General features: G+C 40.0%; 1 protein-coding gene across 6 annotated transcripts in view; it reads right to left on the bottom strand.

Moving 5' to 3' along the window:
- Positions 1–15974, bottom strand: part of THADA (THADA armadillo repeat containing) — a 286630-nt gene that overhangs the window by 50389 nt on the left and 220267 nt on the right. The gene's annotated exons all lie outside the window — the stretch shown is intronic.

Here is a 15974-nt window from a genome sequence, read left to right as displayed (position 1 = left end):
GCTATCTGAAGGAGAGGTATCCCAGGCAGAGTGTCTAGTCCACTGGACTCAAGAGCTGGGTACCCAGATCCACTTGCTTCCTTTAGGACCTTGAAGAAGGATGATATTATCAAGAAGCCTGAGATCGAAGGCACAACCCCAAAGAAGGGGACCACAGGGGACATGCTCAGGAAGGGCTCCTGTGGGACCTCTTAGCCTGCACTGCCTGCAGGGTTCTGTATAATCCCGTAAGTATGCACTGAGCATATAGTAGGTACTTTGGGAGACACAGAGATTCACAGCTGAGAAAGAAAAATTACCTGTTGTCAAAGAGCTTTAAACTAATGGGAGGATAAAGACAACTACTAAAATTGCAAAATGCTTAGTGCCCTAAAATCATTAGTGAGAAAAGCTGACAACTGTTGAGTATTTATGTGCCCGACACTATAGAATATTATATACCCATTATTTAATGCTATGAATAATACTTTATTTTTATTTTTTATTGTAAGTATAGTCAGTTTACAATGCTGTGTTAATTTCTGGTATACATCATAGCGATTCTGTGAAGACACAGTTTTATTTGTCTTCACTATAGGCTATTACAAGGTATTGAACACAGTTCCCTGTGATATACAGTAAAACCTTGTTGCTTGTTTATATTACATATAATAGTATCTGCAAAGCCCAAATTCCTATTTTATCCCCCCCTCTTTTCCCCTGGTAACTGTAAGTTTGTCTTCTATGTTGTGAGTCTTTTTCTGTCTTGTAAATAAGTTTATTTTTTTAGATTCCACATATAAGTGATATCATATGGTATTTTTTCTTTCTATTTCTGACACTTCACTTAATATGACAATCTCCAGGTCCATCCATGTTGCTGCAAATGACAAATAATTACTTTTAGAGTTGATGCTTGCTGAGTATTAGCACGTCAACAAGTACTAACTCACTTAATGAAGTAGGCACTGTTATTATTCACATTTTGAGGATAAGGAAACAGAAAGGTTAATTACTTGCCCAAGGACCCATAAGAAATAGGAGGCAAGGAGAATACAAAAGCTGTAAGAATGACCAAAATGAATGCAATGTGCACCTATTTTCTATTGGAAGAAAGAAGTGGGGGAAAAGGATAGAGGGCATTCAGGAGGGAATAAAATTTAAGATGTGTGCTAAGACTGCTCAGAGGGAGAGGAAAGGGCAAATGCTCCATGGAGTTGGGAGAGAGTAGACAAAGACAGACCTGGGAATAAGTTCACTGAATTATTGTGTCAACAGAGGCGCAGCAGGGGAGGTTAGGTCAGAGCCACAAGCTAGGAAGCTATCAGATGACATCCATTTAGGCACTTTCTCCAAACTGTTGCATAGCAAAAATATTCTCTGTTGTGCAGCGAGATCCAATGAAGTGTCCTAGAGTTTCTCAAACTTGAGTGAGCATCAGAAACACCTGGAAGGCTTGTTAAACCACAGAGCAATGCCTGGGCCTCAGGGCACAGCTGACTCCAGCCCAGTACTTCACCAGAGAAAATTCACTGGACCCTGTTTTCTCTTACCAATAAAAGCACCAAAGGAGGGGAAATCCCCAAGAATTCAAAAGAATAAAAAGGCCCCTAGCAGGCAGGCCTTTGATGCTGGCTCACTATTTACAGGTTCTGTTCTAGGTCTCGGGTGTAGCAGTGATTTGGAAAGACCAGGCCCCACTCTCATGGTGTTCCCATTCAGGTGGGGACCGCAGAACACCCTCCCCACCAGTGCCAGAGGGAGGGCATCTCCGGGTGGGATAGGAGGTTGGCGTTAGAAATGCCCAACCCTTTAATAAAAGCAGCAGCAGAGACTAAAAAAGACGCATTGCTTTCCTCTCTAGCACAGCGGTTTCTCAGCCCAGGAGGTACATTAAATTTATCCGGAGAGCTTTAGAAAAACACCCATTTCAGGGGACACTTGACCCCATCTCTGGGGCGAGCCTGGTTTCAAAGTGACCCGGGTGATGATAGTGCGCAGCTGGGGTTGATGGCTACCATTTTACGGCCTCTGCACCCCACAGGGGGTAGAGTTCATCAAATAGTTTTCACAACCAGGATCTCTCCTGAGTGAAGCACTGTTTTGTGTCCTGCCCTACCAAATGTATTTCAAAGTCTAGATCAACACGGACCACTTATTTCCATTTCTGTGAGTGCCTGTTGCCCGCAGGACACAAAAAACTGAAGTCAGTTCTTTGATAGCAATCAGTTCTTCTTCAAGCTGAGGTCTGGCAACCCTTTTCTCTAGAAGATAACTTTTTTACTTGCAATTTCAATTTTGATTGCTTTGGGTTGCCTCCTTTTTATCTTTGTTGGAAAGGCAAGTTTCCAATGAAAGAATCAAGTCCCTCCCCTTTAATGACTCCATCTTATTTTTCATTAATTAGATGATTTTTTGCAAACTTTTGTTAATTGGGAGTTTTTTTTCCAGCCCTTCTTGTCTGGAACATCTTTGGATTTTTCTCAACAGTATAGTCATTTTAGTCACCCAAGTATGTGTGACTGATTCTAAACATCCAATTTGATTTCATTTTTGAGATTAACTTTTTTTTTCTTCCTCTTTAGAGCAAAGATTTTGTAGCCTTCAGAGGAAGAGCTTAATGGCTGGGCTCGCTCGGAAGGACAATACCTCCTGCCGTGCTATGTCCTGGGTCAATGGAGAAATAATTCCCAAGCTTAGAATTCAAGTACCAATCAAATATCAAAAAGAACGTGACAGACTGGTATCAGTTGCCAACATTTTATTTTGTAAAGAAAGGATGTTAAAAAAAAAAAAACCTACCATATCTATTATCATTTCAAGAAAGATGGCTATTGAACACCAAAAAAGTAGAAAATTCATAGTGTCATCATTAAGGACAATTCTTTAAAGAAATGTGGATTTAAGAAAAATTTGCTACAGTGTCATTTTGCAATAGTTTTATTGTGAAAATGTCACCAGGCAGCAGCAATAGGGAACTGCAGCTTTGGAGAAGCTGATGGAAGCTTCCTGAGGTTGATCCATTTGGAGGGTGTGACTACCTGAACAGAGATTTCCTAGAGAGGAACGGAGGGACTTTGCTGAATCCCCCAGGCACCGAGCAGAGCACAGTGGCCCATTCACACCATTCCCTCTGGGAGTCTCAGATGCGTTATTTTAGCAGTTTTGGTTCTTTGGCAAGTTGCAGGGTTCAGTGTTATGTCTGCAACCTGAACAGTGATTGCTTAAATTAACTGGATGTCAAAGCCGCCACTCCCTAACCAACCAAGGTAGGGCGCTAACATCACCCCCAGCTGCTGAAAGAGGATTTAGAAGCAGCATTACCTTGAGCAAGGATTCCCTGATTCTGGTTTTTTTTTTGGGAAGTCTGTCTCCTCCTCAGAGAAGAAGCGTATCTCCAAAGGGAAGGCCTATGCTTCATTTGTCTTTCATTTTCTGAGCTACTTATACAGGTTTTTTTTTTAAAAAAAATCTACATAATCTTAAAAGATGCATGTTAATCTAAACAGCTTTAACAAGGGCATTCTGGAAAACAATGGGTGGCAATGGGTAATGGGTGATACCGTTACCATATAATTATGGATAGAGTGGAGTTTCACCATAAGAGCATTTAATTTTGGTGAATTTAACTCTTAAGTACTCAGCAAACAGAGAGAGAGTCTGAAACACAGCAATTAAAAGAGAGAGGGCAGTTTCACCCAACATCCCAATCGCTGGAGCAAACCCCCGAAAGGGAGGTGGTTGTGCTGTTACCTCAGACCGGTGGTTCTCAAACTGTGGCGCGCTCACCTCCAGAGTTCCTGATCCAGGAGGGCTGGGGCAGGGCCCCCAAGTCGCATTCCTGACAAATCCTGGGGTGATGCCGAGGCTGCTGATGCAGGGACCACACTTTAAGAACCACGACCTCAGACCATCTGAGATCATCGTGCTTCTCGCAGTGTTAACATCTTGCCGTGCTGAACGTGTATAATTCAAGTGTTTAATGGTATTTGTTTTTAGACACCATGGCCCTTAATCATATGTCAACCCCTTCATCTAGTGCTCAACCAAAGAGCTCCTGAATATTACATGGTTGCTGGCCTTCCCTGTTATGTCACGAACCAAGATGGCCTGGTTGTTTTGTGCTGAACTGGCCCAAATAAAAGGGGCCAGAAGGAGTAGGTATACAGGCCCAAAGCGACAGTGTTTCCTTGGCCCCAGCAGACACGGTTACGGAGGACGCTAAAACTCCAGTAATCACAACAAACGTGTTCTACTTATAAGCAGCAGTGAGAATCTGTGAAGGGCGAAGGATCCTTACCAGGATTGAAAAGGCCAACCAAACAGAAAAAAAACAGTTTCACTGCTATGGAGTAAGTCACTTACTGGGGACACTGTGTAAATGGCAATGATGCTGATTGTGTCACCATGGTGGTCACTTGCCACTGAGCCTCAGAACAAGGTTCTTCATTCTGCCTGACCTTTCATACGCTGTTCCCTCTGTCTTGAAGGCAATGAATGAATGAACGAACAAGAGAGTGGATTTCTCTTTCATATGATGTAAAGGCTCTGAATTCTGTTACCAGTAGGTCAAGAAAGGTTTGCAGAAGTTTCCTCTATCTTCCCCTTCTCTACCAGAATCTCTACTCCTCCTTAAAAAAGTGGAGAGTGAGGAAATACGAAGCAGATTTCGGCAGATACGAAGCGTAGGGAGATGGCCAGCTTTTTCTGTTTCAAAGAATTATAGCTCTGGTCAGAGAGACCTGTAATCAGATCCAAAAAAGTTCTTATCTGGAACATTTGATAAACTGGTTCTAAAAATAATCACAGATGATCATTTGTACACTCTGTGAATGTTGATGTCCCGTTATGCAATTTCTCTGTTAAAAAAAATTCTATTTGGAGAGAAAAGGCAACCATAGGAACTACGACAACAACTCAGTAACAAAAAAATCAACTGATTTAATACATCTTGGCTTCTTCTTATCGAAGGGAAATTCCATTCTTCTATTTAATCCTCTGCCCCTCCCTGTAAACCGTAATCCTGACCCGAGGGGTCCCTCCAGTTACAAACATGTAAGAATGACCCGGGGGGAAGGGTCTGGAGACTAATTTTGTCTTGAGAAGCGCCCGGAACTGGTCCTGGTTGTTTATTTCTTGCCTACTTTTGTTTCTAGGTCTCTGAACCCCTTCACGCCCTGCTTACACAGGCGTGGCCCCCGACCCACATCCCTCTGAAAACATTCCCCCCTTCCCTTGCCCCGGCATCCTCTTGAAGAATTTTTTAAGCACAAAATTCCTTCTCTGCTGTTGAGGAAGAAGAATGAGCTCCTGAGAAACACTATTTGAAGACTATCCAGTTAATCCAGAAAATAAAACCAGTCCCTGGGGCTTGGGAGACAGGCAGTCCAAGGAGCTGGGAAAGGATTTGGGGAGGCTGAAAATGAGCTCCTCAGGCACTGGGTGGGACCAACAGTTTGTACTTCTTGCCTCCACCCACCCACCATCCCGTCCCTACCTCTGCCCAACACAGGGAGGAAGTCAGGAAATACTTGTGGATAAACACATGACAATGCAGAGACACAAACATGAAATTACTTCTAAGCATACTTCTGCTTTTGGTTGTCAGCGAATTGCTCCTGGGGACAAGACTGGGAAATCAGGAACTTCTTTATCATCACACCTTAGACATCCCCGTTTAATTGAACCTTTTCCCCACAAAGGACCTCAGGCTTCTCTTCCACCCTTAGGCGACGAGATACAGTGTGAAACCAACTAGAGAGTCTGGGAAGATCCCTTTAAATAACTGGGGCTTACCTCTGATGTCTCATCTGTAATGAGAGGCTAGGAACACTGATCTCACACTGCAGTTTACCATTCTGGGAGAAACAGACTCTAAGAAGGAAGAGGTTCCTGGCACCACTAGACTACATCAACACTTACAGGAATGTTGCTGCAAGGTACAGCTTACAGCTGGCAAGTCCAACAGAATCTCGTTGGACTGGGAATGCTACTTAATGTGCAGCCTGGCTCCAACACGGAAGGAGGGAGTAAGTAAATTTTGCCAGATGGGCAATGCAGGTGAGCCTGGGAGTAAGTGGACCTGCCCAAGGGACCTGCCGAAGCTATTTCCTACCTGGGATGAGGTGACCATTCATTTCTTTGTTCTTGTTATCAATTTTACTTCCTAATAGCTGCTTTTCTACCAATGCTAGATTTTTCCTTTCTTGTAATGTTACGTTTCATGGAGTTTTCACAAATTTTTTTCATGTGACCTTCACCCCAATCCTCTGGGGGTATTATCCCCATTTTATAATGAGGAACCAAGAGGTTTCAAAACAATGTGATGAAGTGATTTCTGTTTCAGCCCACGAAGGTTTAACTGCTACAGGAATTGCCTTTTGCCATAAACAACTAGAAAACTAGACAAATGTATGAATTATTGTTTTTAAACTTCAGACATGGGCAGTACAGGACTGTGATCCTGAGAGATGGAAACAAGGGAAGCCTCATAGCTGCCCAGACTACTACCTAGAGGCAATTTCCATGTCCCAGAAGAGTGGCTGGAGTGGGAGGGGAACCCAGGGCTCAGAGGTCTTGATGAGCTAGAACAACTGGATAGTCATATGAAAAAATAAAAAAGAGAACCTTATTTCACGACATATATGAAAATTAGCTCAACGTGGATCATAGATCTAGATGTAAAACCTTAAATATCAAACTTTAGAAGAAAACATGAGAGAACATCTCTGTGACCTCAGGATAGGCAAAGACTTCTTTCCTAGGGCACAAAAAGCATAAAACATGTGGCAAAAATTGATAAATCAGACTTCATCAAAATTAAAACCATTTGCTCTTCACAAGACATTGTTAAGAAAAAAAAAACCAAGAGAGGGAGAAAATATTTGAAAAATATTTATCAACGTATTTGGTCATAAGGGAAATGCAAATTAAAATCACAATGAGACAGCACTACACATCTCCCAGAATGGCTAACATTTATGAGGGACAGTACCAAATTTAGACGAGGATGCAGACTAACTGGACCTCTCCTGCATTGCTGGTGGGAATGCAAAGTGGTAAGGCCCTTTGGAAAACAGTTTGGCAGATCCTTATAACTTAAACAATTCTTATCATATGAACTAGTAATCCCTTTCCTAGGTTTTACTTAAGGAAGATAAAAATATATGGCTACACAAATACTTACGTGTGAACGCTCAGAGCTGCATATTCACAATTTCCAAAAAGTGGAAGTGTCAAAATGTATTTCAACTAGTGAATTAATATAAGTGAACCATGCATATGATGGAATGCTACTCAGCAAGAAAAAGTTATGACTCACATCCTATTAATAAAGGACAAAAATCATATGATCATCTCAACAGATATAGAAAAAAAATGTGACAAAATTCAACACCCTTTCATGATAAAAACACTCAACAGGAAAGAAATAGATGGGAACTTCTTTAACCTGATAAAGGGCATCTATGAAAAACCCACAGCTAACATCTGACTTAATGGTGAAAGACTAACAGGTCTCCCCCTAAGATAAGGAGCAAGACATGGATGTCTGCTCTTGCCACTTCTATTTAACGTTGTACTGGAAGTTCTAGCCAAAGCAATCAGGCAAGGAAAATAAATAAAAGGCATCCAGATTGGAGAGGAAGAAGTAAAACCTATCTCTACTGCACATGACATGATCTCATACACAGAAACTTCCAAGAAGTCCATAAAAACAAACAAACAAACAATCTGAGTTAATAAATGAGTTCAGTAAGGTCATGAGATAAAAGATAAATATACAAATATCAACTATAGTTCTGTATATTAGCATGAACAATCCAAAATTGAAATTAAGTGGGTGGGGGGTATAGTTCAGTGGTAGAATGAGTGCTTGGCGAGCACAAGGTCCTAGGTCCAATCCCCAGTGACTCTGTTAAGGGGAAACATTTTTTAAAAATTGAAATTAAGAAAATAATTCCATTTGTAACATCACTGAAATAATAAAATAGAAATAAATTTTTGAACGGAAGATGCTCATGATTTGTATACTGAAAACTACAAAACATCACTGGAAGAAATTGAAGACTTAAATAAATGGAAGGACACTCTGTCCTGATCTGAATATCTGAAGACATAGTATTGTAATAATGACAATACTCCTTAAATTGAACTACAGATTTAATATAATATCTATCAAAATCCTAGTTGGCTTTTCTTTTCTTTTTGCAGAAATTGACAAGCTGATTCTAAAATCTGTATGAAAATGCAAGAGACCCAGTCAAAACAACCTAGAAAATGAAGAACAAAGATGGAGGACTCACATATCCTGATTTCAAAGCTACTACGGAACAATGATAGTCAAGACAGTGTAGTCCTAGGGGGGAGGGTATAGCTCAGTGGCAGAGTGCCTGCTTAGCATACACGAGGTCCTAGGTTCAGTCCCCAGTGCCTCCATTAAAACAATAAGTAAATAAATAAACCTAATTACCTCCCTCCACCAAAAAAACCAAAAAGACAGTGTAGTCCTAGTATAAGGACAGACACATAGGTCGATGGAATAAAACTGAGAATCCAGAAATAAGTCCATGTATTTATAGCCACTTGATTTTCTGATTGACCCAGTGCCAAGACAGTTCATCAGGAAAAGGATAAGTCTTTTAAACAAATAGTGTTGGGAAAGATGGATAGCCACATGCAAAAGGATGAAGCTGGGCCTGTACCTCACACCAAATGCAAAAACTAATTCAAAACGGATCAGAAACCTAAAACTTAAGAGATAAAACTATCAAATTCTTAAGAAGAAAATGGATACAAATTTTTGTAACCTTGGATTAGGCAAGAATTTTTTAGATATGACATCAAAAGCATAAGCAATGAAAGAAAAAAACATGCAGTGGACTGCATCAAAACTAAAAACTTGTACATTTAAGGACATCATCACAGAAGTGAAAAGTCAACCCACAGAATGGGAAAAAATGTTTGCAAATCGTCTGATAAGGGATTCACATCTAGAATATATAAAGAACTCTTACAACTCAAGAATGAAAAGACAAATAACCCAAAGGATCAGAGCAGACATTTCTCTAAAGAAGGTGTACAAATGGCCCATTAGTATTAGAAAAGATTCTCAATATCATTAGCCATTAGGGAAATGCAAATCAAAAGCACAATGAAATACTACTTCACACCCACCAGGATGGCTATAATCAAAAGATGGACAATAACAACTACTGTTGAAGATGTGGAGAAATTGGAAACCTCATAAGTTGCTGATGGGAATGTAAAATGGTGCAGTCCCTTTGGGAAAAGTTTGGCAATTCCTCAAAAAGTTCAAGTTGGCATATGGCCCAGTAGTTCTACTGCTAGGTAACTACCCAAGAGAATTGAAAACATATGTCTCCACAAAAACTTGTCCATGAATAGCATTATTCATAATAGCCAAAAGATGTAAACAACCCAAATGTCCATCAACTGCTGAATAAACAAAACATGGTATATCACCAATGGAATATCATTCAGCCATAAAAAAGAATAGAGCATTGATTCATCCTACAATATGGATAAACCTTGAAAACATTGTTAAGTGAAAGAATCCAGACACAAAAGGCCACATGTTTTAAGATTCCATTTATATGAAATGTCTAGAATAAGCTTGCAAAAACAGCTTGCCTAACTAATTTAATTGACATAGGCAACTAGTTTCAGATTATCTGTGATGAGGGGGGCTAAATGGGGCAAGACAGGAACACACAGAAAACTGAAATCACAGATGTTCTGAGATATCAGCTGCCCATTTGCACAGTATTTTACTCCTGGAGTGGAAATGTGAGTAAGAAGGTTTCATGACATGGTTCTTGGCCATGCTCAACACTATTAACTTTGGTCACAGAAATGGACAGTGGACCAAGAGCTGAGAAAGCTTGACTTTTTCACCAACCAGCTGTGTGACCTTGGGCAAGTCACTTAATTGCTACAGTTTCCACTCTACCTACTGATTAAATGATTTTTAAACTCTAAAATTCTAAGAATTATGGACCAACATACTCAGCACCGGGTTTGGAATTAACAAGGGGTAAACACCACATGAACCTAGCAATCTAATAACACATCCTGTATTATTCTGACTTCCGAAAGGCAGCTAGAAATCATCTGCTTATTTTAGGAGCTCACTGTTCCCTGGGAAAGATACCTTTGGCAAAAGCAACAGTTCAGATGACAGTCCAGATGACATTCCCAGTGTTTGGGAGAAAAGCAACTAATTTATTAACAACAAAGCCTTCTTTTTTTTTTTTGAAATTTTGTAGCTGCAGGCCCAGAAATACAAAGTCCCCAGAAGACTCTAAAAATATGTTCTCAATTCCCTTTTATCTCCCACCCAGAGCTGAGAGAATAGCACCAACTGTGTCATATTAAACACATCTGCATCCAACACCGATAAAAGTGCATGACCGCGGGAACAGATAAGGATTGTTTTCAATTTGTTCAGATGGAATTGGTTAAATGTAAACTAATTAGACCAAATAATCAAAGCAGGTGTTTGTAGGTTGCCAATGTTTTCATTCTCTGTAATTGTTTGGCTATATTTCCCGGGAACTTAGGTAAAGAAAGTTAATATGTCATGAAAATCATTGACCTTGTATTTATTCATGTCACACATATATTATTCATGTTCTAGGCAGTACAAATACAAGGCATCATTGAATACTTCTCACAGGTTTTACCGTTTAACCATCATCAACATCGAAGCTGGCCTTTGGGAAGGCTTACATTACCAAACTTCCATTATATAAATACAGCAGCAAAAAATGAGAGCCTGTCTTCTAATCTTATACTGATCTACGAAGTATGTTGACTTGGCATTTAAGACTATTTAGGGATTCTGACTTCATGCTCACAAGCTGGTCACTTTTAAAGCATTTAGAAGAAAAATAATAACAATAACAAAAGTTACATTCCATTTAAAACAAAATGTTTATTGCACTTGGCAGAATGATAAGATCTGAACTATAAATGCCAACTAACACAGAAACCACAAAGTGCAGTCACCAGCAGCCTGGTATTGGGACGGCTTTTGTTCAGGGGCTTAGATCAAAGGGAAAAGGGGCAGGTGGCTGTCCGCGAGTGTCAAGCTTTCTCTTTCTAGTAACTGCTCCAGTCCCTGCATGCTTTCTTATTATTCCATATACCCTGGGAATGGGAGACAGAAATGAGGCAAGAAAGTCCCCATAAAAGCTTCTGAAAAGGGGATCCCTCTCTGGGAGCTGAGGATTCTGCAGGAGGAGCAGGAGCCTGGGAAACTGAGTCAACAGAGGGTTCAGGGCACCCCTCCCTGAGACAGTGAGTGCTTTTCCTGACTCGGGCCTGAGCGTGCTGCGGGGCCACGGTACGGAGCACTCAGGCTCTGCTACCCGACTGTACACGTGACTTTGGGCAGTTCTCTCTATGCCACAGTTTCCTCACGTCTAAAATGAAGGACCACTAGTACCTCCTTCATTAATGCATGCAAAATGCTTGGCAGAGTGCTTGGCATACAGTTAAAGGCTCAGTAAATGTTGGTCATGATTACTATAACCCCTGCAAGGGAGATGATACTGAAAATAATGTTTCCTAAAAATGAGAGTACAATGGGCATCCTGTACACATTTCAGGGGTAGGGAAATGGACTTCTGAGATCAGTTACATGATATAGGTAGGATGGCCAAATCCTTCTCCACCTAAAACACTTCTCTGAAATTATTAGGTCATTTCTTTATTTCTTTGGGATTAACTAATCCTCTTCAAAATTCATATTTCAATACATAACACACACATATAATTACAAAAGAAAGAACCAGGTTAAATAAAATTAGTAAAATGGAGACTAGGAAAGAAAATAACCACTCATTAACCCACCAAGACAACTTAAACTGAAAGTTAGACAGTGCAAATAGGTAAGATATTTGTTTAAACACTTGGTAAAAGAAAATGTTCAATTCAGTAGCTATGAAAAACACAAACCGAAGGGGTGTGGGCATAAGAGAGAAATAGAAAGCCCACCTCTTGGAATAAAGGGAGTAAATATTTAGTCAAGTCTCAGATAGCATTTCAGTAAATACCTGCCCCTGCCCAGGCCTGTAACCCAGCCTCTGAGTCCCTGCAGCAGTTTGACTCTTTCTTCCTCATCCCCACAACTCCAACTGCAGACTATAATTTTCTTTCCAGCAGGAAACTGATATATACTAATGATGACAGCTGGATTCAGAAGAGGAAAAAGAACACAGGGGACAGAGAGTCCTTGTGGGTTTAAATCACTTTAAAACTCAAAACAAAACCCCCAGATTTGGAATTTTTAAAACCTAGTTAATGGCTAAGGAAACCTCAAATGATTGGGAAGTACTAAGATAAAAGTTTGAATTACACAAAACACATCATTATCTTAAGCTGTTCTAATCATCTTCTCTGCCTTTCCCCTTCACTGATTTTCTCATTGTTTATGCCCCCAGCCCTTCAATGTGGTTCTAAGACATTTTAGAGGTAGGAATAGCCTTCCAAGGTCACTTACAGACTAGTATTTGAGAGGAGACGGGCAGATCCTCCACCATCTAAAAAAGCTTCCCAGAAACTGACATTACTTCATTTCTTTTGTTATAATTAATCTTTAAAATTCATATTTTGATACAGTTACTGTTGAAATATATGTACATACAAATATGAATAAAACAGAATTATGTTGTGTAAAATTAGTAAAAAGGAAAATAAGAGGAAGAAACCCCCCTATAACCATATCATTCTAAAACAACTATTTTTAGCGTCGTGCTGCCTTTAACTCTGGTCCCCCACTTCCCACCCGCCACCTCCCAAACCCCCAATAATGGTTATCATAATACCTGGACAAATCTCCCTGCCATTCCATGATTGCATTTTCAGAAAACATTCTTTTTCCTTGACAAAGAAACTTGGTTCCATAAGGGTCCTAAGGATCCTACAAGGATGTGGGCACAGAAAATGTCACCTTGCCTTTAAAACCACATTACTCTACTCTCTGTCTTATATCCTCCAATGATCTCCTTTGTCTACAGGACCAAGTTCAAGCTCCTTAGACTTTGGCCCATGAAGCCCTCCTTGATTGAGTTCCTGCTTCCCCAGCCTCACTTCTAGCCACAGCTTCCTGTCCCTGGACACAACACTCCAGTGGCACTGTCCTAGTTCTCTGAAAGCTGTGCTGACCTGTGCCTCTGTGGCTTTAGACATGCTCCTCCCTCTGTCTATAATATCTACCTCCACCCCGCCTATCTATGAATTTCTACTTATCCTTAAAACTCTGCTCAATCACCTCCTCTTCTGTAAAGTCTTTCCTTCCCTCCCAACTAGAAATAACCTTTCATTCTTCAGTGCCTCAGTTGTGTCCCATACTTCCTTTACAGCATCTGTGATTCCTTATTGGACCTACTTATAAGACTATAACGTATCCATGTGGATCTCCAGATCCAGGTGCTCAACATGTCTAATGTTAGCATGTCATGTCTGATGAAAGAAGAAGTAAGTGAACAACAAGAACAAAATGACCCTTTCCTGGATCAGTCAGAGGGGAAGGAGCATCCCTAATCAAGTGGATTCCAAAGTGGATTCTTGCCGTTCTATGCCAGGTGTGCTTCAGTGTTTTCCTTGGAAAGCAGGTATTTCTTCTTTGTTAAAAATGTTTTAACATGAGGAGAAGTGTACATGTGAGGGATTGAGCATAACTCTGCCAGGCTGCAGGAAATGGATTAGATGCATAGTTTCCTGCCAGTGATAATGATGATGGCAGCTAACAGTTATTGAGCACTTATTCTGCGCCATGCAAAGCACATTCTTTACATGGGACTTTATATGTTCAGTTGACAACCACCCTAAGATACAGATCCTATTATATTCCCATTTACAATTGAGAAAAAATATTTCAAAGAGGTTAAATGACTTGCCTAAGGTCACAAAAAATAGTAAACGGAGGACCTGGGATTCAAACCTAGGGATCTAGCTTCAGAGCCTATGTGGTATATTCCCCTGCTCTGAGCTCTGTGAGCTTTGGAGGTAGACAGACACATATTTTCAAACATGTAGACGTGATATAAGCATTTGATTTGAATTCAGAAAATGAAATTACACCTGATTGATACACGAGTTTAAATAAGGTTTGTATCTCGATGACACCTATAACTATTCTAAAAACTGAAGAAGAGTCTGCATTTCAATCAATCAGTTAAAAACCAATCCATTTAACACAGGCCTGCTACTTGCTTAGCTGGGGGACACAGAATTTAAGGCATGATTCATTCCTTCAATGCATTTACAAGGTAAAAGTACATTATGATAATATTTTGAAATCATATTTAAATCTACACATCCAAGTAAGTGATTACCTTGTTTGGTGATAACACTTAGCTATTGCTCAGAACTGCCTTTGGAAATAATTTATGAAGCACACAATAACTGATTTAGTGATTTTAAGTTCACAGTTTATTTTTATCCTAAACAGTGCTATCCACCTTCATTGCTATTTTATTTGACAATTGGTGAGTTCTAAAAATCCAATTCATCCTCAAAGGAGGAAAATTTGTTACCACTCTTTGTGTGGGCGTAGCATATGCATACATACATTCATACAGAGAGACACATACATATATATTCTGTGGCTTATGAGGGCAATTCCCAAAGAACTGAAAAAAAAATCAGTGCTTGTCTGATAGGAATATATGAGCCATCTATTTAATTTTTGATTTTCTAATAGCCACATTTTAAAAAGTAAAAAGGAACAAGTGGAATTAATTTTAATAATGCTTTTTATTTAAACCAATAAATCAAAAATCTTCCAATATGTAATCAATATTAAAATTATTGAGGAACTTTACTTTTTTTCACACCAAGTCTTTGAAATTCAGTGTGTATTTTATTCTTACAGAATATCTCAACTTGGATCAGCCACATCTCAATTGCTTGAGAGCCGCATGTGGCTAGTGACTACCACACTGGGGAGTGAAGGAGAAGATATTTAGACCTATGGCTGTCATATTAGAATAAGAGTGAAAGAGCCCCATCCCCTGCCCACCTTAACCTGCAGAGTAATGCCTCTAAGAGGCACAGTTTACATTGATGCATGTGAAATACTGCTGAATAACACACAACAGCTTGTGATCACATTTACTTGGGGTATAAACTCTAAATAATGTACGAGGCTGTGGAAAGGATGATTCCAAAAGGTCAAAGTCACCTTCATGTAGGAGCCCAGCTCATTAGGCAGCTGGCGGAGAGAGAAGGGTATTTTACAACGTTCAAAGGTTAACCCTTCTGGACAAGGAATGATGGTACTTATACACCAAGAAAAACTTAGTTCAAATAAACTAATGATTATAGTCAACCACACACAACTCTGACAGGAGCCCAATGGATGGGTTTGTAAGTAGTGAGCAATATGGACAGGGCTCTTTATTTTTTTTTTTTTGTCCTTTTTTCTTCTTTTTCCTTTATGGACAAGGCTCTTTGGATATTAAGCAGAGAAGTGTTATAAAGCTAAATGAAATTTGGAACTGAAATACAGCAATGGTAGAACTCCAAATGATTTACTTGGTAACATCTGATTCATAATCTCTTTATAATCTCTGGATCCCAGTTAATTCAAGTGTAAAATAAAGTGGAGGCAACCCTGAGGGCCCTAATAGCTAGGGTGACCTGTGATTTATTGTGCAAACCTGGACACTTTCAAGAGTAATAATTATGCTGGGATAAGAGGTATAAACTAGGACTGTTTCACAGCTATAAAACTATATGATCCTATTCTACCAAACGGATGCAACAGCTACCCCTTTGCAGGGATGTGGAGCTGATGAAAGTCCAGGCGTGTTCCTATTACCTCTGCATGGCCACAGGGGATCTGGGGGCTAATATACATTGATCTGAGTGAGGCAGTTTCGCACCTCCCCCCCAAAGCATTTTAAATTGGTTTGAATTTGGGAACAGGGTTCCATATGGACAGAGCTGGACTCTGACAGCCTGAATAT

The sequence above is a fragment of the Camelus dromedarius genome, chromosome 15 (genome assembly GCF_036321535.1).
Source record: "Camelus dromedarius isolate mCamDro1 chromosome 15, mCamDro1.pat, whole genome shotgun sequence".
Taxonomy (NCBI): Eukaryota; Metazoa; Chordata; class Mammalia; order Artiodactyla; family Camelidae; genus Camelus; species Camelus dromedarius.
This window is presented reverse-complemented; position numbering and strand designations above follow the sequence as displayed.